Source organism: Lactuca serriola, chromosome 1 (assembly GCF_051521515.1).
Source record: "Lactuca serriola cultivar US96UC23 chromosome 1, Lser_US96UC23_V15, whole genome shotgun sequence".
NCBI lineage: Eukaryota > Viridiplantae > Streptophyta > Magnoliopsida > Asterales > Asteraceae > Lactuca > Lactuca serriola.
Genome location: NC_136408.1, coordinates 207,737,693 through 207,755,392, shown reverse-complemented (window position 1 = coordinate 207,755,392; position 17,700 = coordinate 207,737,693). Strand labels below are relative to the sequence as shown.

General features: G+C 50.6%; 53 non-coding genes across 53 annotated transcripts; all 53 read right to left on the bottom strand.

Annotated features, from left to right (window-relative positions):
• Positions 1-11: 11 nt before the first annotated feature.
• On the bottom strand, positions 12-130 carry LOC145083471 (5S ribosomal RNA). Its single transcript, XR_013697945.1, has one exon. It is a non-coding gene; the product is annotated as a 5S ribosomal RNA (ribosomal RNA).
• Positions 131-348: 218 nt separating this feature from the next.
• Positions 349-467, bottom strand: LOC145082420 (5S ribosomal RNA). Its single transcript, XR_013696937.1, has one exon. It is a non-coding gene; the product is annotated as a 5S ribosomal RNA (ribosomal RNA).
• Positions 468-685: 218 nt separating this feature from the next.
• On the bottom strand, positions 686-804 carry LOC145085083 (5S ribosomal RNA). The gene has a single exon (XR_013699498.1). It is a non-coding gene; the product is annotated as a 5S ribosomal RNA (ribosomal RNA).
• Positions 805-1,022: 218 nt separating this feature from the next.
• On the bottom strand, positions 1,023-1,141 carry LOC145083853 (5S ribosomal RNA). The gene has a single exon (XR_013698311.1). It is a non-coding gene; the product is annotated as a 5S ribosomal RNA (ribosomal RNA).
• Positions 1,142-1,358: 217 nt separating this feature from the next.
• Positions 1,359-1,477, bottom strand: LOC145082419 (5S ribosomal RNA). The gene has a single exon (XR_013696936.1). It is a non-coding gene; the product is annotated as a 5S ribosomal RNA (ribosomal RNA).
• Positions 1,478-1,695: 218 nt separating this feature from the next.
• On the bottom strand, positions 1,696-1,814 carry LOC145082418 (5S ribosomal RNA). The gene has a single exon (XR_013696935.1). It is a non-coding gene; the product is annotated as a 5S ribosomal RNA (ribosomal RNA).
• Positions 1,815-2,032: 218 nt separating this feature from the next.
• LOC145082417 (5S ribosomal RNA) lies at positions 2,033-2,151 on the bottom strand. Its single transcript, XR_013696934.1, has one exon. It is a non-coding gene; the product is annotated as a 5S ribosomal RNA (ribosomal RNA).
• A 218-nt stretch (positions 2,152-2,369) lies between these two features.
• On the bottom strand, positions 2,370-2,488 carry LOC145083152 (5S ribosomal RNA). Its single transcript, XR_013697637.1, has one exon. It is a non-coding gene; the product is annotated as a 5S ribosomal RNA (ribosomal RNA).
• Positions 2,489-2,706: 218 nt separating this feature from the next.
• On the bottom strand, positions 2,707-2,825 carry LOC145082416 (5S ribosomal RNA). The gene has a single exon (XR_013696933.1). It is a non-coding gene; the product is annotated as a 5S ribosomal RNA (ribosomal RNA).
• Positions 2,826-3,044: 219 nt separating this feature from the next.
• On the bottom strand, positions 3,045-3,163 carry LOC145082415 (5S ribosomal RNA). The gene has a single exon (XR_013696932.1). It is a non-coding gene; the product is annotated as a 5S ribosomal RNA (ribosomal RNA).
• Positions 3,164-3,381: 218 nt separating this feature from the next.
• Positions 3,382-3,500, bottom strand: LOC145082414 (5S ribosomal RNA). The gene has a single exon (XR_013696931.1). It is a non-coding gene; the product is annotated as a 5S ribosomal RNA (ribosomal RNA).
• A 217-nt stretch (positions 3,501-3,717) lies between these two features.
• Positions 3,718-3,836, bottom strand: LOC145082412 (5S ribosomal RNA). The gene has a single exon (XR_013696929.1). It is a non-coding gene; the product is annotated as a 5S ribosomal RNA (ribosomal RNA).
• Positions 3,837-4,052: 216 nt separating this feature from the next.
• Positions 4,053-4,171, bottom strand: LOC145082410 (5S ribosomal RNA). The gene has a single exon (XR_013696928.1). It is a non-coding gene; the product is annotated as a 5S ribosomal RNA (ribosomal RNA).
• Positions 4,172-4,389: 218 nt separating this feature from the next.
• On the bottom strand, positions 4,390-4,508 carry LOC145084502 (5S ribosomal RNA). Its single transcript, XR_013698946.1, has one exon. It is a non-coding gene; the product is annotated as a 5S ribosomal RNA (ribosomal RNA).
• A 216-nt stretch (positions 4,509-4,724) lies between these two features.
• LOC145082409 (5S ribosomal RNA) lies at positions 4,725-4,843 on the bottom strand. Its single transcript, XR_013696927.1, has one exon. It is a non-coding gene; the product is annotated as a 5S ribosomal RNA (ribosomal RNA).
• Positions 4,844-5,061: 218 nt separating this feature from the next.
• LOC145083852 (5S ribosomal RNA) lies at positions 5,062-5,180 on the bottom strand. The gene has a single exon (XR_013698310.1). It is a non-coding gene; the product is annotated as a 5S ribosomal RNA (ribosomal RNA).
• Positions 5,181-5,397: 217 nt separating this feature from the next.
• On the bottom strand, positions 5,398-5,516 carry LOC145085432 (5S ribosomal RNA). The gene has a single exon (XR_013699830.1). It is a non-coding gene; the product is annotated as a 5S ribosomal RNA (ribosomal RNA).
• A 219-nt stretch (positions 5,517-5,735) lies between these two features.
• LOC145084473 (5S ribosomal RNA) lies at positions 5,736-5,854 on the bottom strand. Its single transcript, XR_013698914.1, has one exon. It is a non-coding gene; the product is annotated as a 5S ribosomal RNA (ribosomal RNA).
• A 218-nt stretch (positions 5,855-6,072) lies between these two features.
• LOC145082408 (5S ribosomal RNA) lies at positions 6,073-6,191 on the bottom strand. The gene has a single exon (XR_013696926.1). It is a non-coding gene; the product is annotated as a 5S ribosomal RNA (ribosomal RNA).
• A 219-nt stretch (positions 6,192-6,410) lies between these two features.
• LOC145084501 (5S ribosomal RNA) lies at positions 6,411-6,529 on the bottom strand. The gene has a single exon (XR_013698945.1). It is a non-coding gene; the product is annotated as a 5S ribosomal RNA (ribosomal RNA).
• Positions 6,530-6,745: 216 nt separating this feature from the next.
• LOC145082407 (5S ribosomal RNA) lies at positions 6,746-6,864 on the bottom strand. The gene has a single exon (XR_013696925.1). It is a non-coding gene; the product is annotated as a 5S ribosomal RNA (ribosomal RNA).
• Positions 6,865-7,082: 218 nt separating this feature from the next.
• LOC145083851 (5S ribosomal RNA) lies at positions 7,083-7,201 on the bottom strand. Its single transcript, XR_013698309.1, has one exon. It is a non-coding gene; the product is annotated as a 5S ribosomal RNA (ribosomal RNA).
• A 217-nt stretch (positions 7,202-7,418) lies between these two features.
• On the bottom strand, positions 7,419-7,537 carry LOC145085431 (5S ribosomal RNA). The gene has a single exon (XR_013699829.1). It is a non-coding gene; the product is annotated as a 5S ribosomal RNA (ribosomal RNA).
• Positions 7,538-7,756: 219 nt separating this feature from the next.
• LOC145084471 (5S ribosomal RNA) lies at positions 7,757-7,875 on the bottom strand. Its single transcript, XR_013698912.1, has one exon. It is a non-coding gene; the product is annotated as a 5S ribosomal RNA (ribosomal RNA).
• Positions 7,876-8,093: 218 nt separating this feature from the next.
• LOC145082406 (5S ribosomal RNA) lies at positions 8,094-8,212 on the bottom strand. The gene has a single exon (XR_013696924.1). It is a non-coding gene; the product is annotated as a 5S ribosomal RNA (ribosomal RNA).
• A 218-nt stretch (positions 8,213-8,430) lies between these two features.
• LOC145082405 (5S ribosomal RNA) lies at positions 8,431-8,549 on the bottom strand. Its single transcript, XR_013696923.1, has one exon. It is a non-coding gene; the product is annotated as a 5S ribosomal RNA (ribosomal RNA).
• A 217-nt stretch (positions 8,550-8,766) lies between these two features.
• On the bottom strand, positions 8,767-8,885 carry LOC145083849 (5S ribosomal RNA). The gene has a single exon (XR_013698307.1). It is a non-coding gene; the product is annotated as a 5S ribosomal RNA (ribosomal RNA).
• A 218-nt stretch (positions 8,886-9,103) lies between these two features.
• LOC145082404 (5S ribosomal RNA) lies at positions 9,104-9,222 on the bottom strand. Its single transcript, XR_013696922.1, has one exon. It is a non-coding gene; the product is annotated as a 5S ribosomal RNA (ribosomal RNA).
• A 218-nt stretch (positions 9,223-9,440) lies between these two features.
• LOC145083470 (5S ribosomal RNA) lies at positions 9,441-9,559 on the bottom strand. The gene has a single exon (XR_013697944.1). It is a non-coding gene; the product is annotated as a 5S ribosomal RNA (ribosomal RNA).
• Positions 9,560-9,776: 217 nt separating this feature from the next.
• LOC145082403 (5S ribosomal RNA) lies at positions 9,777-9,895 on the bottom strand. The gene has a single exon (XR_013696921.1). It is a non-coding gene; the product is annotated as a 5S ribosomal RNA (ribosomal RNA).
• Positions 9,896-10,113: 218 nt separating this feature from the next.
• Positions 10,114-10,232, bottom strand: LOC145082402 (5S ribosomal RNA). The gene has a single exon (XR_013696920.1). It is a non-coding gene; the product is annotated as a 5S ribosomal RNA (ribosomal RNA).
• Positions 10,233-10,450: 218 nt separating this feature from the next.
• On the bottom strand, positions 10,451-10,569 carry LOC145082400 (5S ribosomal RNA). The gene has a single exon (XR_013696918.1). It is a non-coding gene; the product is annotated as a 5S ribosomal RNA (ribosomal RNA).
• A 217-nt stretch (positions 10,570-10,786) lies between these two features.
• LOC145082399 (5S ribosomal RNA) lies at positions 10,787-10,905 on the bottom strand. The gene has a single exon (XR_013696917.1). It is a non-coding gene; the product is annotated as a 5S ribosomal RNA (ribosomal RNA).
• A 218-nt stretch (positions 10,906-11,123) lies between these two features.
• LOC145082398 (5S ribosomal RNA) lies at positions 11,124-11,242 on the bottom strand. The gene has a single exon (XR_013696916.1). It is a non-coding gene; the product is annotated as a 5S ribosomal RNA (ribosomal RNA).
• Positions 11,243-11,460: 218 nt separating this feature from the next.
• LOC145083848 (5S ribosomal RNA) lies at positions 11,461-11,579 on the bottom strand. The gene has a single exon (XR_013698306.1). It is a non-coding gene; the product is annotated as a 5S ribosomal RNA (ribosomal RNA).
• A 217-nt stretch (positions 11,580-11,796) lies between these two features.
• On the bottom strand, positions 11,797-11,915 carry LOC145082397 (5S ribosomal RNA). The gene has a single exon (XR_013696915.1). It is a non-coding gene; the product is annotated as a 5S ribosomal RNA (ribosomal RNA).
• A 218-nt stretch (positions 11,916-12,133) lies between these two features.
• LOC145082396 (5S ribosomal RNA) lies at positions 12,134-12,252 on the bottom strand. The gene has a single exon (XR_013696914.1). It is a non-coding gene; the product is annotated as a 5S ribosomal RNA (ribosomal RNA).
• Positions 12,253-12,471: 219 nt separating this feature from the next.
• LOC145082394 (5S ribosomal RNA) lies at positions 12,472-12,590 on the bottom strand. The gene has a single exon (XR_013696913.1). It is a non-coding gene; the product is annotated as a 5S ribosomal RNA (ribosomal RNA).
• A 218-nt stretch (positions 12,591-12,808) lies between these two features.
• Positions 12,809-12,927, bottom strand: LOC145083151 (5S ribosomal RNA). The gene has a single exon (XR_013697636.1). It is a non-coding gene; the product is annotated as a 5S ribosomal RNA (ribosomal RNA).
• Positions 12,928-13,144: 217 nt separating this feature from the next.
• Positions 13,145-13,263, bottom strand: LOC145082393 (5S ribosomal RNA). Its single transcript, XR_013696912.1, has one exon. It is a non-coding gene; the product is annotated as a 5S ribosomal RNA (ribosomal RNA).
• Positions 13,264-13,483: 220 nt separating this feature from the next.
• On the bottom strand, positions 13,484-13,602 carry LOC145082392 (5S ribosomal RNA). The gene has a single exon (XR_013696911.1). It is a non-coding gene; the product is annotated as a 5S ribosomal RNA (ribosomal RNA).
• Positions 13,603-13,820: 218 nt separating this feature from the next.
• LOC145082391 (5S ribosomal RNA) lies at positions 13,821-13,939 on the bottom strand. Its single transcript, XR_013696910.1, has one exon. It is a non-coding gene; the product is annotated as a 5S ribosomal RNA (ribosomal RNA).
• Positions 13,940-14,157: 218 nt separating this feature from the next.
• On the bottom strand, positions 14,158-14,276 carry LOC145083469 (5S ribosomal RNA). The gene has a single exon (XR_013697943.1). It is a non-coding gene; the product is annotated as a 5S ribosomal RNA (ribosomal RNA).
• A 217-nt stretch (positions 14,277-14,493) lies between these two features.
• On the bottom strand, positions 14,494-14,612 carry LOC145082390 (5S ribosomal RNA). Its single transcript, XR_013696909.1, has one exon. It is a non-coding gene; the product is annotated as a 5S ribosomal RNA (ribosomal RNA).
• Positions 14,613-14,830: 218 nt separating this feature from the next.
• Positions 14,831-14,949, bottom strand: LOC145082388 (5S ribosomal RNA). The gene has a single exon (XR_013696907.1). It is a non-coding gene; the product is annotated as a 5S ribosomal RNA (ribosomal RNA).
• A 218-nt stretch (positions 14,950-15,167) lies between these two features.
• Positions 15,168-15,286, bottom strand: LOC145082387 (5S ribosomal RNA). Its single transcript, XR_013696906.1, has one exon. It is a non-coding gene; the product is annotated as a 5S ribosomal RNA (ribosomal RNA).
• A 217-nt stretch (positions 15,287-15,503) lies between these two features.
• LOC145082386 (5S ribosomal RNA) lies at positions 15,504-15,622 on the bottom strand. The gene has a single exon (XR_013696905.1). It is a non-coding gene; the product is annotated as a 5S ribosomal RNA (ribosomal RNA).
• Positions 15,623-15,840: 218 nt separating this feature from the next.
• On the bottom strand, positions 15,841-15,959 carry LOC145084499 (5S ribosomal RNA). Its single transcript, XR_013698942.1, has one exon. It is a non-coding gene; the product is annotated as a 5S ribosomal RNA (ribosomal RNA).
• Positions 15,960-16,177: 218 nt separating this feature from the next.
• Positions 16,178-16,296, bottom strand: LOC145082385 (5S ribosomal RNA). The gene has a single exon (XR_013696904.1). It is a non-coding gene; the product is annotated as a 5S ribosomal RNA (ribosomal RNA).
• Positions 16,297-16,514: 218 nt separating this feature from the next.
• LOC145082384 (5S ribosomal RNA) lies at positions 16,515-16,633 on the bottom strand. The gene has a single exon (XR_013696903.1). It is a non-coding gene; the product is annotated as a 5S ribosomal RNA (ribosomal RNA).
• Positions 16,634-16,851: 218 nt separating this feature from the next.
• LOC145082383 (5S ribosomal RNA) lies at positions 16,852-16,970 on the bottom strand. Its single transcript, XR_013696902.1, has one exon. It is a non-coding gene; the product is annotated as a 5S ribosomal RNA (ribosomal RNA).
• A 218-nt stretch (positions 16,971-17,188) lies between these two features.
• LOC145082382 (5S ribosomal RNA) lies at positions 17,189-17,307 on the bottom strand. Its single transcript, XR_013696901.1, has one exon. It is a non-coding gene; the product is annotated as a 5S ribosomal RNA (ribosomal RNA).
• Positions 17,308-17,527: 220 nt separating this feature from the next.
• Positions 17,528-17,646, bottom strand: LOC145083008 (5S ribosomal RNA). Its single transcript, XR_013697502.1, has one exon. It is a non-coding gene; the product is annotated as a 5S ribosomal RNA (ribosomal RNA).
• Between the last annotated feature and the right edge of the window lie 54 nt (positions 17,647-17,700).

The window sequence follows — 17,700 nt, the reverse complement described above, 5'->3', positions numbered from 1 at the left end:
CAACGAAAAAGGGGGTGCAACACGAGGACTTCCCAGGGGGTCACCCATCCTAGTACTACTCTCGCCCAAGCACGCTTAACTGCGGAGTTCTGATGGGATCCGGTGCATTAGTGCTGGTATGATCGCACTCGAAATACTATCCATGCTTATTGTTTTTATGTCTTACAAGACGCAGAACGTCGTTTGCTTTCGTACGCGAGGCGTGGGACCCACGTGAGGGATCGGCTCCGTTCGGGAAACGCGGAAACAATCAACGATGAACCGGATGCCGCCCGAGCATAGACATAGCAAGAAAGAAAAAAAAAACGCACCTAAAACCTAAAAAAACGCAAACGGGCAACGAAAAAGGGGGTGCAACACGAGGACTTCCCAGGGGGTCACCCATCCTAGTACTACTCTCGCCCAAGCACGCTTAACTGCGGAGTTCTGATGGGATCCGGTGCATTAGTGCTGGTATGATCGCACCCGAAATACTATCCATGCTTATTGTTTTTATGTCTTACAAGACGCAGAACGTCGTTTGCTTTCGAACGCGAGGCGTGGGACCCACGTGAGGGATCGGCTCCGTTCGGGAAACGCGGAAACAATCAACGATGAACCGGATGCCGCCCGAGCATAGACATAGCAAGAAAGAAAAAAAAAACGCACCTAAAACCTAAAAAAACGCAAACGGGCAACGAAAAAGGGGGTGCAACACGAGGACTTCCCAGGGGGTCACCCATCCTAGTACTACTCTCGCCCAAGCACGCTTAACTGCGGAGTTCTGATGGCATCCGGTGCATTAGTGCTGGTATGATCGCACCCGAAATACTATCCATGCTTATTGTTTTTATGTCTTACAAGACGCAGAACGTCGTTTGCTTTCGTACGCGAGGCGTGGGACCCACGTGAGGGATCGGCTCCGTTCGGGAAACGCGGAAACAATCAACGATGAACCGGATGCCGCCCGAGCATAGACATAGCAAGAAAGAAAAAAAAAACGCACCTAAAACCTAAAAAAACGCAAACGGGCAACGAAAAAGGGGGTGCAACACGAGGACTTCCCAGGGGGTCACCCATCCTAGTACTACTCTCACCCAAGCACGCTTAACTGCGGAGTTCTGATGGGATCCGGTGCATTAGTGCTGGTATGATCGCACCCGAAATACTATCCATGCTTATTGTTTTTATGTCTTACAAGACGCAGAACGTCGTTTGCTTTCGTACGCGAGGCGTGGGACCCACGTGAGGGATCGGCTCCGTTCGGGAAACGCGGAAACAATCAACGATGAACCGGATGCCGCCCGAGCATAGACATAGCAAGAAAGAAAAAAAAACGCACCTAAAACCTAAAAAAACACAAACGGGCAACGAAAAAGGGGGTGCAACACGAGGACTTCCCAGGGGGTCACCCATCCTAGTACTACTCTCGCCCAAGCACGCTTAACTGCGGAGTTCTGATGGGATCCGGTGCATTAGTGCTGGTATGATCGCACCCGAAATACTATCCATGCTTATTGTTTTTATGTCTTACAAGACGCAGAACGTCGTTTGCTTTCGAACGCGAGGCGTGGGACCCACGTGAGGGATCGGCTCCGTTCGGGAAACGCGGAAACAATCAACGATGAACCGGATGCCGCCCGAGCATAGACATAGCAAGAAAGAAAAAAAAAACGCACCTAAAACCTAAAAAAACGCAAACGGGCAACGAAAAAGGGGGTGCAACACGAGGACTTCCCAGGGGGTCACCCATCCTAGTACTACTCTCGCCCAAGCACGCTTAACTGCGGAGTTCTGATGGGATCCGGTGCATTAGTGCTGGTATGATCGCACCCGAAATACTATCCATGCTTATTGTTTTTATGTCTTACAAGACGCAGAACGTCGTTTGCTTTCGAACGCGAGGCGTGGGACCCACGTGAGGGATCGGCTCCGTTCGGGAAACGCGGAAACAATCAACGATGAACCGGATGCCGCCCGAGCATAGACATAGCAAGAAAGAAAAAAAAAACGCACCTAAAACCTAAAAAAACGCAAACGGGCAACGAAAAAGGGGGTGCAACACGAGGACTTCCCAGGGGGTCACCCATCCTAGTACTACTCTCGCCCAAGCACGCTTAACTGCGGAGTTCTGATGGGATCCGGTGCATTAGTGCTGGTATGATCGCACCCGAAATACTATCCATGCTTATTGTTTTTATGTCTTACAAGACGCAGAACGTCGTTTGCTTTCGAACGCGAGGCGTCGGACCCACGTGAGGGATCGGCTCCGTTCGGGAAACGCGGAAACAATCAACGATGAACCGGATGCCGCCCGAGCATAGACATAGCAAGAAAGAAAAAAAAAACGCACCTAAAACCTAAAAAAACGCAAACGGGCAACGAAAAAGGGGGTGCAACACGAGGACTTCCCAGGGGGTCACCCATCCTAGTACTACTCTCGCCCAAGCACGCTTAACTGCGGAGTTCTAATGGGATCCGGTGCATTAGTGCTGGTATGATCGCACCCGAAATACTATCCATGCTTATTGTTTTTATGTCTTACAAGACGCAGAACGTCGTTTGCTTTCGTACGCGAGGCGTGGGACCCACGTGAGGGATCGGCTCCGTTCGGGAAACGCGGAAACAATCAACGATGAACCGGATGCCGCCCGAGCATAGACATAGCAAGAAAGAAAAAAAAAACGCACCTAAAACCTAAAAAAACGCAAACGGGCAACGAAAAAGGGGGTGCAACACGAGGACTTCCCAGGGGGTCACCCATCCTAGTACTACTCTCGCCCAAGCACGCTTAACTGCGGAGTTCTGATGGGATCCGGTGCATTAGTGCTGGTATGATCGCACCCGAAATACTATCCATGCTTATTGTTTTTATGTCTTACAAGACGCAGAACGTCGTTTGCTTTCGAACGCGAGGCGTGGGACCCACGTGAGGGATCGGCTCCGTTCGGGAAACGCGGAAACAATCAACGATGAACCGGATGCCGCCCGAGCATAGACATAGCAAGAAAGAAAAAAAAAAACGCACCTAAAACCTAAAAAAACGCAAACGGGCAACGAAAAAGGGGGTGCAACACGAGGACTTCCCAGGGGGTCACCCATCCTAGTACTACTCTCGCCCAAGCACGCTTAACTGCGGAGTTCTGATGGGATCCGGTGCATTAGTGCTGGTATGATCGCACCCGAAATACTATCCATGCTTATTGTTTTTATGTCTTACAAGACGCAGAACGTCGTTTGCTTTCGAACGCGAGGCGTGGGACCCACGTGAGGGATCGGCTCCGTTCGGGAAACGCGGAAACAATCAACGATGAACCGGATGCCGCCCGAGCATAGACATAGCAAGAAAGAAAAAAAAAACGCACCTAAAACCTAAAAAAACGCAAACGGGCAACGAAAAAGGGGGTGCAACACGAGGACTTCCCAGGGGGTCACCCATCCTAGTACTACTCTCGCCCAAGCACGCTTAACTGCGGAGTTCTGATGGGATCCGGTGCATTAGTGCTGGTATGATCGCACCCGAAATACTATCCATGCTTATTGTTTTTATGTCTTACAAGACGCAGAACGTCGTTTGCTTTCGTACGCGAGGCGTGGGACCCACGTGAGGGATCGGCTCCGTTCGGGAAACGCGGAAACAATCAACGATGAACCGGATGCCGCCCGAGCATAGACATAGCAAGAAAGAAAAAAAAACGCACCTAAAACCTAAAAAAACGCAAACGGGCAACGAAAAAGGGGGTGCAACACGAGGACTTCCCAGGGGGTCACCCATCCTAGTACTACTCTCGCCCAAGCACGCTTAACTGCGGAGTTCTGATGGGATCCGGTGCATTAGTGCTGGTATGATCGCACCCGAAATACTATCCATGCTTATTGTTTTTATGTCTTACAAGACGCAGAACGTCGTTTGCTTTCGAACGCGAGGCGTGGGACCCACGTGAGGGATCGGCTCCGTTCGGGAAACGCGGAAACAATCAACGATGAACCGGATGCCGCCCGAGCATAGACATAGCAAGAAAGAAAAAAAACGCACCTAAAACCTAAAAAAACGCAAACGGGCAACGAAAAAGGGGGTGCAACACGAGGACTTCCCAGGGGGTCACCCATCCTAGTACTACTCTCGCCCAAGCACGCTTAACTGCGGAGTTCTGATGGGATCCGGTGCATTAGTGCTGGTATGATCGCACCCGAAATACTATCCATGCTTATTGTTTTTATGTCTTACAAGACGCAGAACGTCGTTTGCTTTCGAACGCGAGGCGTGGGACCCACGTGAGGGATCGGCTCCGTTCGGGAAACGCGGAAACAATCAACGATGAACCGGATGCCGCCCGAGCATAGACATAGCAAGAAAGAAAAAAAAAACGCACCTAAAACCTAAAAAAACGCAAACGGGCAACGAAAAAGGGGGTGCAACACGAGGACTTCCCATGGGGTCACCCATCCTAGTACTACTCTCGCCCAAGCACGCTTAACTGCGGAATTCTGATGGGATCCGGTGCATTAGTGCTGGTATGATCGCACCCGAAATACTATCCATGCTTATTGTTTTTATGTCTTACAAGACGCAGAACGTCGTTTGCTTTCGTACGCGAGGCGTGGGACCCACGTGAGGGATCGGCTCCGTTCGGGAAACGCGGAAACAATCAACGATGAACCGGATGCCGCCCGAGCATAGACATAGCAAGAAAGAAAAAAAACGCACCTAAAACCTAAAAAAACGCAAACGGGCAACGAAAAAGGGGGTGCAACACGAGGACTTCCCAGGGGGTCACCCATCCTAGTACTACTCTCGCCCAAGCACGCTTAACTGCGGAGTTCTGATGGGATCCGGTGCATTAGTGCTGGTATGATCGCACCCGAAATACTATCCATGCTTATTGTTTTTATGTCTTACAAGACGCAGAACGTCGTTTGCTTTCGTACGCGAGGCGTGGGACCCACGTGAGGGATCGGCTCCGTTCGGGAAACGCGGAAACAATCAACGATGAACCGGATGCCGCCCGAGCATAGACATAGCAAGAAAGAAAAAAAAAACGCACCTAAAACCTAAAAAAACGCAAACGGGCAACGAAAAAGGGGGTGCAACACGAGGACTTCCCAGGGGGTCACCCATCCTAGTACTACTCTCACCCAAGCACGCTTAACTGCGGAGTTCTGATGGGATCCGGTGCATTAGTGCTGGTATGATCGCACCCGAAATACTATCCATGCTTATTGTTTTTATGTCTTACAAGACGCAGAACGTCGTTTGCTTTCGTACGCGAGGCGTGGGACCCACGTGAGGGATCGGCTCCGTTCGGGAAACGCGGAAACAATCAACGATGAACCGGATGCCGCCCGAGCATAGACATAGCAAGAAAGAAAAAAAAACGCACCTAAAACCTAAAAAAACGCAAACGGGCAACGAAAAAGGGGGTGCAACACGAGGACTTCCCAGGGGGTCACCCATCCTAGTACTACTCTCGCCCAAGCACGCTTAACTGCGGAGTTCTGATGGGATCTGGTGCATTAGTAATGGTATGATCGCACCCGAAATACTATCCATGCTTATTGTTTTTATGTCTTACAAGACGCAGAACGTCGTTTGCTTTCGTACGCGAGGCGTGGGACCCACGTGAGGGATCGGCTCCGTTCGGGAAACGCGGAAACAATCAACGATGAACCGGATGCCGCCCGAGCATAGACATAGCAAGAAAGAAAAAAAAAACGCACCTAAAACCTAAAAAAAACGCAAACGGGCAACGAAAAAGGGGGTGCAACACGAGGACTTCCCAGGGGGTCACCCATCCTAGTACTACTCTCGCCCAAGCACGCTTAACTGCGGAGTTCTGATAGGATCCGGTGCATTAGTGCTGGTATGATCGCACCCGAAATACTATCCATGCTTATTGTTTTTATGTCTTACAAGACGCAGAACGTCGTTTGCTTTCGTACGCGAGGCGTGGGACCCACGTGAGGGATCGACTCCGTTCGGGAAACGCGGAAACAATCAACGATGAACCGGATGCCGCCCGAGCATAGACATAGCAAGAAAGAAAAAAAAAACGCACCTAAAACCTAAAAAAACGCAAACGGGCAACGAAAAAGGGGGTGCAACACGAGGACTTCCCAGGGGGTCACCCATCCTAGTACTACTCTCGCCCAAGCACGCTTAACTGCGGAGTTCTGATGGGATCCGGTGCATTAGTGCTGGTATGATCGCACCCGAAATACTATCCATGCTTATTGTTTTTATGTCTTACAAGACGCAGAACGTCGTTTGCTTTCGAACGCGAGGCGTGGGACCCACGTGAGGGATCGGCTCCGTTCGGGAAACGCGGAAACAATCAACGATGAACCGGATGCCGCCCGAGCATAGACATAGCAAGAAAGAAAAAAAAAAACGCACCTAAAACCTAAAAAAACGCAAACGGGCAACGAAAAAGGGGGTGCAACACGAGGACTTCCCATGGGGTCACCCATCCTAGTACTACTCTCGCCCAAGCACGCTTAACTGCGGAATTCTGATGGGATCCGGTGCATTAGTGCTGGTATGATCGCACCCGAAATACTATCCATGCTTATTGTTTTTATGTCTTACAAGACGCAGAACGTCGTTTGCTTTCGTACGCGAGGCGTGGGACCCACGTGAGGGATCGGCTCCGTTCGGGAAACGCGGAAACAATCAACGATGAACCGGATGCCGCCCGAGCATAGACATAGCAAGAAAGAAAAAAAACGCACCTAAAACCTAAAAAAACGCAAACGGGCAACGAAAAAGGGGGTGCAACACGAGGACTTCCCAGGGGGTCACCCATCCTAGTACTACTCTCGCCCAAGCACGCTTAACTGCGGAGTTCTGATGGGATCCGGTGCATTAGTGCTGGTATGATCGCACCCGAAATACTATCCATGCTTATTGTTTTTATGTCTTACAAGACGCAGAACGTCGTTTGCTTTCGTACGCGAGGCGTGGGACCCACGTGAGGGATCGGCTCCGTTCGGGAAACGCGGAAACAATCAACGATGAACCGGATGCCGCCCGAGCATAGACATAGCAAGAAAGAAAAAAAAAACGCACCTAAAACCTAAAAAAACGCAAACGGGCAACGAAAAAGGGGGTGCAACACGAGGACTTCCCAGGGGGTCACCCATCCTAGTACTACTCTCACCCAAGCACGCTTAACTGCGGAGTTCTGATGGGATCCGGTGCATTAGTGCTGGTATGATCGCACCCGAAATACTATCCATGCTTATTGTTTTTATGTCTTACAAGACGCAGAACGTCGTTTGCTTTCGTACGCGAGGCGTGGGACCCACGTGAGGGATCGGCTCCGTTCGGGAAACGCGGAAACAATCAACGATGAACCGGATGCCGCCCGAGCATAGACATAGCAAGAAAGAAAAAAAAACGCACCTAAAACCTAAAAAAACGCAAACGGGCAACGAAAAAGGGGGTGCAACACGAGGACTTCCCAGGGGGTCACCCATCCTAGTACTACTCTCGCCCAAGCACGCTTAACTGCGGAGTTCTGATGGGATCTGGTGCATTAGTAATGGTATGATCGCACCCGAAATACTATCCATGCTTATTGTTTTTATGTCTTACAAGACGCAGAACGTCGTTTGCTTTCGTACGCGAGGCGTGGGACCCACGTGAGGGATCGGCTCCGTTCGGGAAACGCGGAAACAATCAACGATGAACCGGATGCCGCCCGAGCATAGACATAGCAAGAAAGAAAAAAAAAACGCACCTAAAACCTAAAAAAAACGCAAACGGGCAACGAAAAAGGGGGTGCAACACGAGGACTTCCCAGGGGGTCACCCATCCTAGTACTACTCTCGCCCAAGCACGCTTAACTGCGGAGTTCTGATAGGATCCGGTGCATTAGTGCTGGTATGATCGCACCCGAAATACTATCCATGCTTATTGTTTTTATGTCTTACAAGACGCAGAACGTCGTTTGCTTTCGTACGCGAGGCGTGGGACCCACGTGAGGGATCGACTCCGTTCGGGAAACGCGGAAACAATCAACGATGAACCGGATGCCGCCCGAGCATAGACATAGCAAGAAAGAAAAAAAAAACGCACCTAAAACCTAAAAAAACGCAAACGGGCAACGAAAAAGGGGGTGCAACACGAGGACTTCCCAGGGGGTCACCCATCCTAGTACTACTCTCGCCCAAGCACGCTTAACTGCGGAGTTCTGATGGGATCCGGTGCATTAGTGCTGGTATGATCGCACCCGAAATACTATCCATGCTTATTGTTTTTATGTCTTACAAGACGCAGAACGTCGTTTGCTTTCGTACGCGAGGCGTGGGACCCACGTGAGGGATCGGCTCCGTTCGGGAAACGCGGAAACAATCAACGATGAACCGGATGCCGCCCGAGCATAGACATAGCAAGAAAGAAAAAAAAAACGCACCTAAAACCTAAAAAAACGCAAACGGGCAACGAAAAAGGGGGTGCAACACGAGGACTTCCCAGGGGGTCACCCATCCTAGTACTACTCTCGCCCAAGCACGCTTAACTGCGGAGTTCTGATGGGATCCGGTGCATTAGTGCTGGTATGATCGCACCCGAAATACTATCCATGCTTATTGTTTTTATGTCTTACAAGACGCAGAACGTCGTTTGCTTTCGTACGCGAGGCGTGGGACCCACGTGAGGGATCGGCTCCGTTCGGGAAACGCGGAAACAATCAACGATGAACCGGATGCCGCCCGAGCATAGACATAGCAAGAAAGAAAAAAAAACGCACCTAAAACCTAAAAAAACGCAAACGGGCAACGAAAAAGGGGGTGCAACACGAGGACTTCCCAGGGGGTCACCCATCCTAGTACTACTCTCACCCAAGCACGCTTAACTGCGGAGTTCTGATGGGATCCGGTGCATTAGTGCTGGTATGATCGCACCCGAAATACTATCCATGCTTATTGTTTTTATGTCTTACAAGACGCAGAACGTCGTTTGCTTTCGAACGCGAGGCGTGGGACCCACGTGAGGGATCGGCTCCGTTCGGGAAACGCGGAAACAATCAACGATGAACCGGATGCCGCCCGAGCATAGACATAGCAAGAAAGAAAAAAAAAACGCACCTAAAACCTAAAAAAACGCAAACGGGCAACGAAAAAGGGGGTGCAACACGAGGACTTCCCAGGGGGTCACCCATCCTAGTACTACTCTCGCCCAAGCACGCTTAACTGCGGAGTTCTGATGGGATCCGGTGCATTAGTGCTGGTATGATCGCACCCGAAATACTATCCATGCTTATTGTTTTTATGTCTTACAAGACGCAGAACGTCGTTTGCTTTCGAACGCGAGGCGTGGGACCCACGTGAGGGATCGGCTCCGTTCGGGAAACGCGGAAACAATCAACGATGAACCGGATGCCGCCCGAGCATAGACATAGCAAGAAAGAAAAAAAAAACGCACCTAAAACCTAAAAAAACGCAAACGGGCAACGAAAAAGGGGGTGCAACACGAGGACTTCCCAGGGGGTCACCCATCCTAGTACTACTCTCGCCCAAGCACGCTTAACTGCGGAGTTCTGATGGGATCCGGTGCATTAGTGCTGGTATGATCGCACTCGAAATACTATCCATGCTTATTGTTTTTATGTCTTACAAGACGCAGAACGTCGTTTGCTTTCGTACGCGAGGCGTGGGACCCACGTGAGGGATCGGCTCCGTTCGGGAAACGCGGAAACAATCAACGATGAACCGGATGCCGCCCGAGCATAGACATAGCAAGAAAGAAAAAAAAACGCACCTAAAACCTAAAAAAACGCAAACGGGCAACGAAAAAGGGGGTGCAACACGAGGACTTCCCAGGGGGTCACCCATCCTAGTACTACTCTCGCCCAAGCACGCTTAACTGCGGAGTTCTGATGGGATCCGGTGCATTAGTGCTGGTATGATCGCACCCGAAATACTATCCATGCTTATTGTTTTTATGTCTTACAAGACGCAGAACGTCGTTTGCTTTCGAACGCGAGGCGTGGGACCCACGTGAGGGATCGGCTCCGTTCGGGAAACGCGGAAACAATCAACGATGAACCGGATGCCGCCCGAGCATAGACATAGCAAGAAAGAAAAAAAAAACGCACCTAAAACCTAAAAAAACGCAAACGGGCAACGAAAAAGGGGGTGCAACACGAGGACTTCCCAGGGGGTCACCCATCCTAGTACTACTCTCGCCCAAGCACGCTTAACTGCGGAGTTCTGATGGGATCCGGTGCATTAGTGCTGGTATGATCGCACCCGAAATACTATCCATGCTTATTGTTTTTATGTCTTACAAGACGCAGAACGTCGTTTGCTTTCGTACGCGAGGCGTGGGACCCACGTGAGGGATCGGCTCCGTTCGGGAAACGCGGAAACAATCAACGATGAACCGGATGCCGCCCGAGCATAGACATAGCAAGAAAGAAAAAAAAAACGCACCTAAAACCTAAAAAAACGCAAACGGGCAACGAAAAAGGGGGTGCAACACGAGGACTTCCCAGGGGGTCACCCATCCTAGTACTACTCTCGCCCAAGCACGCTTAACTGCGGAGTTCTGATGGGATCCGGTGCATTAGTGCTGGTATGATCGCACCCGAAATACTATCCATGCTTATTGTTTTTATGTCTTACAAGACGCAGAACGTCGTTTGCTTTCGTACGCGAGGCGTGGGACCCACGTGAGGGATCGGCTCCGTTCGGGAAACGCGGAAACAATCAACGATGAACCGGATGCCGCCCGAGCATAGAAATAGCAAGAAAGAAAAAAAAACGCACCTAAAACCTAAAAAAACGCAAACGGGCAACGAAAAAGGGGGTGCAACACGAGGACTTCCCAGGGGGTCACCCATCCTAGTACTACTCTCGCCCAAGCACGCTTAACTGCGGAGTTCTGATGGGATCCGGTGCATTAGTGCTGGTATGATCGCACCCGAAATACTATCCATGCTTATTGTTTTTATGTCTTACAAGACGCAGAACGTCGTTTGCTTTCGAACGCGAGGCGTGGGACCCACGTGAGGGATCGACTCCGTTCGGGAAACGCGGAAACAATCAACGATGAACCGGATGCCGCCCGAGCATAGACATAGCAAGAAAGAAAAAAAAAACGCACCTAAAACCTAAAAAAACGCAAACGGGCAACGAAAAAGGGGGTGCAACACGAGGACTTCCCAGGGGGTCACCCATCCTAGTACTACTCTCGCCCAAGCACGCTTAACTGCGGAGTTCTGATGGGATCCGGTGCATTAGTGCTGGTATGATCGCACCCGAAATACTATCCATGCTTATTGTTTTTATGTCTTACAAGACGCAGAACGTCGTTTGTTTTCGTACGCGAGGCGTGGGACCCACGTGAGGGATCGGCTCCGTTCGGGAAACGCGGAAACAATCAACGATGAACCGGATGCCGCCCGAGCATAGACATAGCAAGAAAGAAAAAAAAAACGCACCTAAAACCTAAAAAAACGCAAACGGGCAACGAAAAAGGGGGTGCAACACGAGGACTTCCCAGGGGGTCACCCATCCTAGTACTACTCTCACCCAAGCACGCTTAACTGCGGAGTTCTGATGGGATCCGGTGCATTAGTGCTGGTATGATCGCACCCGAAATACTATCCATGCTTATTGTTTTTATGTCTTACAAGACGCAGAACGTCGTTTGCTTTCGTACGCGAGGCGTGGGACCCACGTGAGGGATCGGCTCCGTTCGGGAAACGCGGAAACAATCAACGATGAACCGGATGCCGCCCGAGCATAGACATAGCAAGAAAGAAAAAAAAACGCACCTAAAACCTAAAAAAACGCAAACGGGCAACGAAAAAGGGGGTGCAACACGAGGACTTCCCAGGGGGTCACCCATCCTAGTACTACTCTCGCCCAAGCACGCTTAACTGCGGAGTTCTGATGGGATCCGGTGCATTAGTGCTGGTATGATCGCACCCGAAATACTATCCATGCTTATTGTTTTTATGTCTTACAAGACGCAGAACGTCGTTTGCTTTCGAACGCGAGGCGTGGGACCCACGTGAGGGATCGGCTCCGTTCGGGAAACGCGGAAACAATCAACGATGAACCGGATGCCGCCCGAGCATAGACATAGCAAGAAAGAAAAAAAAAACGCACCTAAAACCTAAAAAAACGCAAACGGGCAACGAAAAAGGGGGTGCAACACGAGGACTTCCCAGGGGGTCACCCATCCTAGTACTACTCTCGCCCAAGCACGCTTAACTGCGGAGTTCTGATGGGATCCGGTGCATTAGTGCTGGTATGATCGCACCCGAAATACTATCCATGCTTATTGTTTTTATGTCTTACAAGACGCAGAACGTCGTTTGCTTTCGAACGCGAGGCGTGGGACCCACGTGAGGGATCGGCTCCGTTCGGGAAACGCGGAAACAATCAACGATGAACCGGATGCCGCCCGAGCATAGACATAGCAAGAAAGAAAAAAAAAAACGCACCTAAAACCTAAAAAAACGCAAACGGGCAACGAAAAAGGGGGTGCAACACGAGGACTTCCCAGGGGGTCACCCATCCTAGTACTACTCTCGCCCAAGCACGCTTAACTGCGGAGTTCTGATGGGATCCGGTGCATTAGTGCTGGTATGATCGCACCCGAAATACTATCCATGCTTATTGTTTTTATGTCTTACAAGACGCAGAACGTCGTTTGCTTTCGAACGCGAGGCGTCGGACCCACGTGAGGGATCGGCTCCGTTCGGGAAACGCGGAAACAATCAACGATGAACCGGATGCCGCCCGAGCATAGACATAGCAAGAAAGAAAAAAAAAACGCACCTAAAACCTAAAAAAACGCAAACGGGCAACGAAAAAGGGGGTGCAACACGAGGACTTCCCAGGGGGTCACCCATCCTAGTACTACTCTCGCCCAAGCACGCTTAACTGCGGAGTTCTAATGGGATCCGGTGCATTAGTGCTGGTATGATCGCACCCGAAATACTATCCATGCTTATTGTTTTTATGTCTTACAAGACGCAGAACGTCGTTTGCTTTCGTACGCGAGGCGTGGGACCCACGTGAGGGATCGGCTCCGTTCGGGAAACGCGGAAACAATCAACGATGAACCGGATGCCGCCCGAGCATAGACATAGCAAGAAAGAAAAAAAAACGCACCTAAAACCTAAAAAAACGCAAACGGGCAACGAAAAAGGGGGTGCAACACGAGGACTTCCCAGGGGGTCACCCATCCTAGTACTACTCTCGCCCAAGCACGCTTAACTGCGGAGTTCTGATGGGATCCGGTGCATTAGTGCTGGTATGATCGCACCCGAAATACTATCCATGCTTATTGTTTTTATGTCTTACAAGACGCAGAACGTCGTTTGCTTTCGAACGCGAGGCGTGGGACCCACGTGAGGGATCGGCTCCGTTCGGGAAACGCGGAAACAATCAACGATGAACCGGATGCCGCCCGAGCATAGACATAGCAAGAAAGAAAAAAAAAAAACGCACCTAAAACCTAAAAAAACGCAAACGGGCAACGAAAAAGGGGGTGCAACACGAGGACTTCCCAGGGGGTCACCCATCCTAGTACTACTCTCGCCCAAGCACGCTTAACTGCGGAGTTCTGATGGGATCCGGTGCATTAGTGCTGGTATGATCGCACCCGAAATACTATCCATGCTTATTGTTTTTATGTCTTACAAGACGCAGAACGTCGTTTGCTTTCGAACGCGAGGCGTCGGACCCACGTGAGGGATCGGCTCCGTTCGGGAAACGCGGAAACAATCAACGATGAACCGGATGCCGCCCGAGCATAGACATAGCAAGAAAGAAAAAAAAAACGCACCTAAAACCTAAAAAAACGCAAACGGGCAACGAAAAAGGGGGTGCAACACGAGGACTTCCCAGGGGGTCACCCATCCTAGTACTACTCTCGCCCAAGCACGCTTAACTGCGGAGTTCTGATGGGATCCGGTGCATTAGTGCTGGTATGATCGCACCCGAAATACTATCCATGCTTATTGTTTTTATGTCTTACAAGACGCAGAACGTCGTTTGCTTTCGTACGCGAGGCGTGGGACCCACGTGAGGGATCGGCTCCGTTCGGGAAACGCGGAAACAATCAACGATGAACCGGATGCCGCCCGAGCATAGACATAGCAAGAAAGAAAAAAAAAACGCACCTAAAACCTAAAAAAACGCAAACGGGCAACGAAAAAGGGGGTGCAACACGAGGACTTCCCAGGGGGTCACCCATCCTAGTACTACTCTCGCCCAAGCACGCTTAACTGCGGAGTTCTGATGGGATCCGGTGCATTAGTGCTGGTATGATCGCACTCGAAATACTATCCATGCTTATTGTTTTTATGTCTTACAAGACGCAGAACGTCGTTTGCTTTCGTACGCGAGGCGTGGGACCCACGTGAGGGATCGGCTCCGTTCGGGAAACGCGGAAACAATCAACGATGAACCGGATGCCGCCCGAGCATAGACATAGCAAGAAAGAAAAAAAAAACGCACCTAAAACCTAAAAAAACGCAAACGGGCAACGAAAAAGGGGTGCAACACGAGGACTTCCCAGGGGGTCACCCATCCTAGTACTACTCTCGCCCAAGCACGCTTAACTGCGGAGTTCTGATGGGATCCGGTGCATTAGTGCTGGTATGATCGCACCCGAAATACTATCCATGCTTATTGTTTTTATGTCTTACAAGACGCAGAACGTCGTTTGCTTTCGAACGCGAGGCGTGGGACCCACGTGAGGGATCGGCTCCGTTCGGGAAACGCGGAAACAATCAACGATGAACCGGATGCCGCCCGAGCATAGACATAGCAAGAAAGAAAAAAAAAACGCACCTAAAACCTAAAAAAACGCAAACGGGCAACGAAAAAGGGGGTGCAACACGAGGACTTCCCAGGGGGTCACCCATCCTAGTACTACTCTCGCCCAAGCACGCTTAACTGCGGAGTTCTGATGGGATCCGGTGCATTAGTGCTGGTATGATCGCACCCGAAATACTATCCATGCTTATTGTTTTTATGTCTTACAAGACGCAGAACGTCGTTTGCTTTCGAACGCGAGGCGTGGGACCCACGTGAGGGATCGGCTCCGTTCGGGAAACGCGGAAACAATCAACGATGAACCGGATGCCGCCCGAGCATAGACATAGCAAGAAAGAAAAAAAAAACGCACCTAAAACCTAAAAAAACGCAAACGGGCAACGAAAAAGGGGGTGCAACACGAGGACTTCCCAGGGGGTCACCCATCCTAGTACTACTCTCGCCCAAGCACGCTTAACTGCGGAGTTCTGATGGGATCCGGTGCATTAGTGCTGGTATGATCGCACCCGAAATACTATCCATGCTTATTGTTTTTATGTCTTACAAGACGCAGAACGTCGTTTGCTTTCGTACGCGAGGCGTGGGACCCACGTGAGGGATCGGCTCCGTTCGGGAAACGCGGAAACAATCAACGATGAACCGGATGCCGCCCGAGCATAGACATAGCAAGAAAGAAAAAAAAACGCACCTAAAACCTAAAAAAACGCAAACGGGCAACGAAAAAGGGGGTGCAACACGAGGACTTCCCAGGGGGTCACCCATCCTAGTACTACTCTCGCCCAAGCACGCTTAACTGCGGAGTTCTGATGGGATCCGGTGCATTAGTGCTGGTATGATCGCACCCGAAATACTATCCATGCTTATTGTTTTTATGTCTTACAAGACGCAGAACGTCGTTTGCTTTCGTACGCGAGGCGTGGGACCCACGTGAGGGATCGGCTCCGTTCGGGAAACGCGGAAACAATCAACGATGAACCGGATGCCGCCCGAGCATAGACATAGCAAGAAAGAAAAAAAAAACGCACCTAAAACCTAAAAAAACGCAAACGGGCAACGAAAAAGGGGGTGCAACACGAGGACTTCCCAGGGGGTCACCCATCCTAGTACTACTCTCGCCCAAGCACGCTTAACTGCGGAGTTCTGATGGGATCCGTTGCATTAGTGCTGGTATGATCGCACCCGAAATACTATCCATGCTTATTGTTTTTATGTCTTACAAGACGCAGAACGTCGTTTGCTTTCGTACGCGAGGCGTGGGACCCACGTGAGGGATCGGCTCCGTTCGGGAAACGCGGAAACAATCAACGATGAACCGGATGCCGCCCGAGCATAGACATAGCAAGAAAGAAAAAAAAAACGCACCTAAAACCTAAAAAAACGCAAACGGGCAACGAAAAAGGGGGTGCAACACGAGGACTTCCCAGGGGGTCACCCATCCTAGTACTACTCTCGCCCAAGCACGCTTAACTGCGGAGTTCTGATGGGATCCGGTGCATTAGTGCTGGTATGATCGCACCCGAAATACTATCCATGCTTATTGTTTTTATGTCTTACAAGACGCAGAACGTCGTTTGCTTTCGTACGCGAGGCGTGGGACCCACGTGAGGGATCGGCTCCGTTCGGGAAACGCGGAAACAATCAACGATGAACCGGATGCCGCCCGAGCATAGACATAGCAAGAAAGAAAAAAAAAACGCACCTAAAACCTAAAAAAACGCAAACGGGCAACGAAAAAGGGGGTGCAACACGAGGACTTCCCAGGGGGTCACCCATCCTAGTACTACTCTCGCCCAAGCACGCTTAACTGCGGAGTTCTGATGGGATCCGGTGCATTAGTGCTGGTATGATCGCACCCGAAATACTATCCATGCTTATTGTTTTTATGTCTTACAAGACGCAGAACGTCGTTTGCTTTCGTACGCGAGGCGTGGGACCCACGTGAGGGATCGGCTCCGTTCGGGAAACGCGGAAACAATCAACGATGAACCGGATGCCGCCCGAGCATAGACATAGCAAGAAAGAAAAAAAAAACGCACCTAAAACCTAAAAAAACGCAAACGGGCAACGAAAAAGGGGGTGCAACACGAGGACTTCCCAGGGGGTCACCCATCCTAGTACTACTCTCGCCCAAGCACGCTTAACTGCGGAGTTCTGATGGGATCCGGTGCATTAGTGCTGGTATGATCGCACCCGAAATACTATCCATGCTTATTGTTTTTATGTCTTACAAGACGCAGAACGTCGTTTGCTTTCGTACGCGAGGCGTGGGACCCACGTGAGGGATCGGCTCCGTTCGGGAAACGCGGAAACAATCAACGATGAACCGGATGCCGCCCGAGCATAGACATAGCAAGAAAGAAAAAAAAAACGCACCTAAAACCTAAAAAAACGCAAACGGGCAACGAAAAAGGGGGTGCAACACGAGGACTTCCCAGGGGGTCACCCATCCTAGTACTACTCTCGCCCAAGCACGCTTAACTGCGGAGTTCTGATGGGATCCGGTGCATTAGTGCTGGTATGATCGCACCCGAAATACTATCCATGCTTATTGTTTTTATGTCTTACAAGACGCAGAACGTCGTTTGCTTTCGAACGCGAGGCGTGGGACCCACGTGAGGGATCGGCTCCGTTCGGGAAACGCGGAAACAATCAACGATGAACCGGATGCCGCCCGAGCATAGACATAGCAAGAAAGAAAAAAAAAAAACGCACCTAAAACCTAAAAAAACGCAAACGGGCAACGAAAAAGGGGGTGCAACACGAGGACTTCCCATGGGGTCACCCATCCTAGTACTACTCTCGCCCAAGCACGCTTAACTGCGGAGTTCTGATGGGATCCGGTGCATTAGTGCTGGTATGATCGCACCCGAAATACTATCCATGCTTATTGTTTTTATGTCTTACAAGACGCAGAACGTCGTT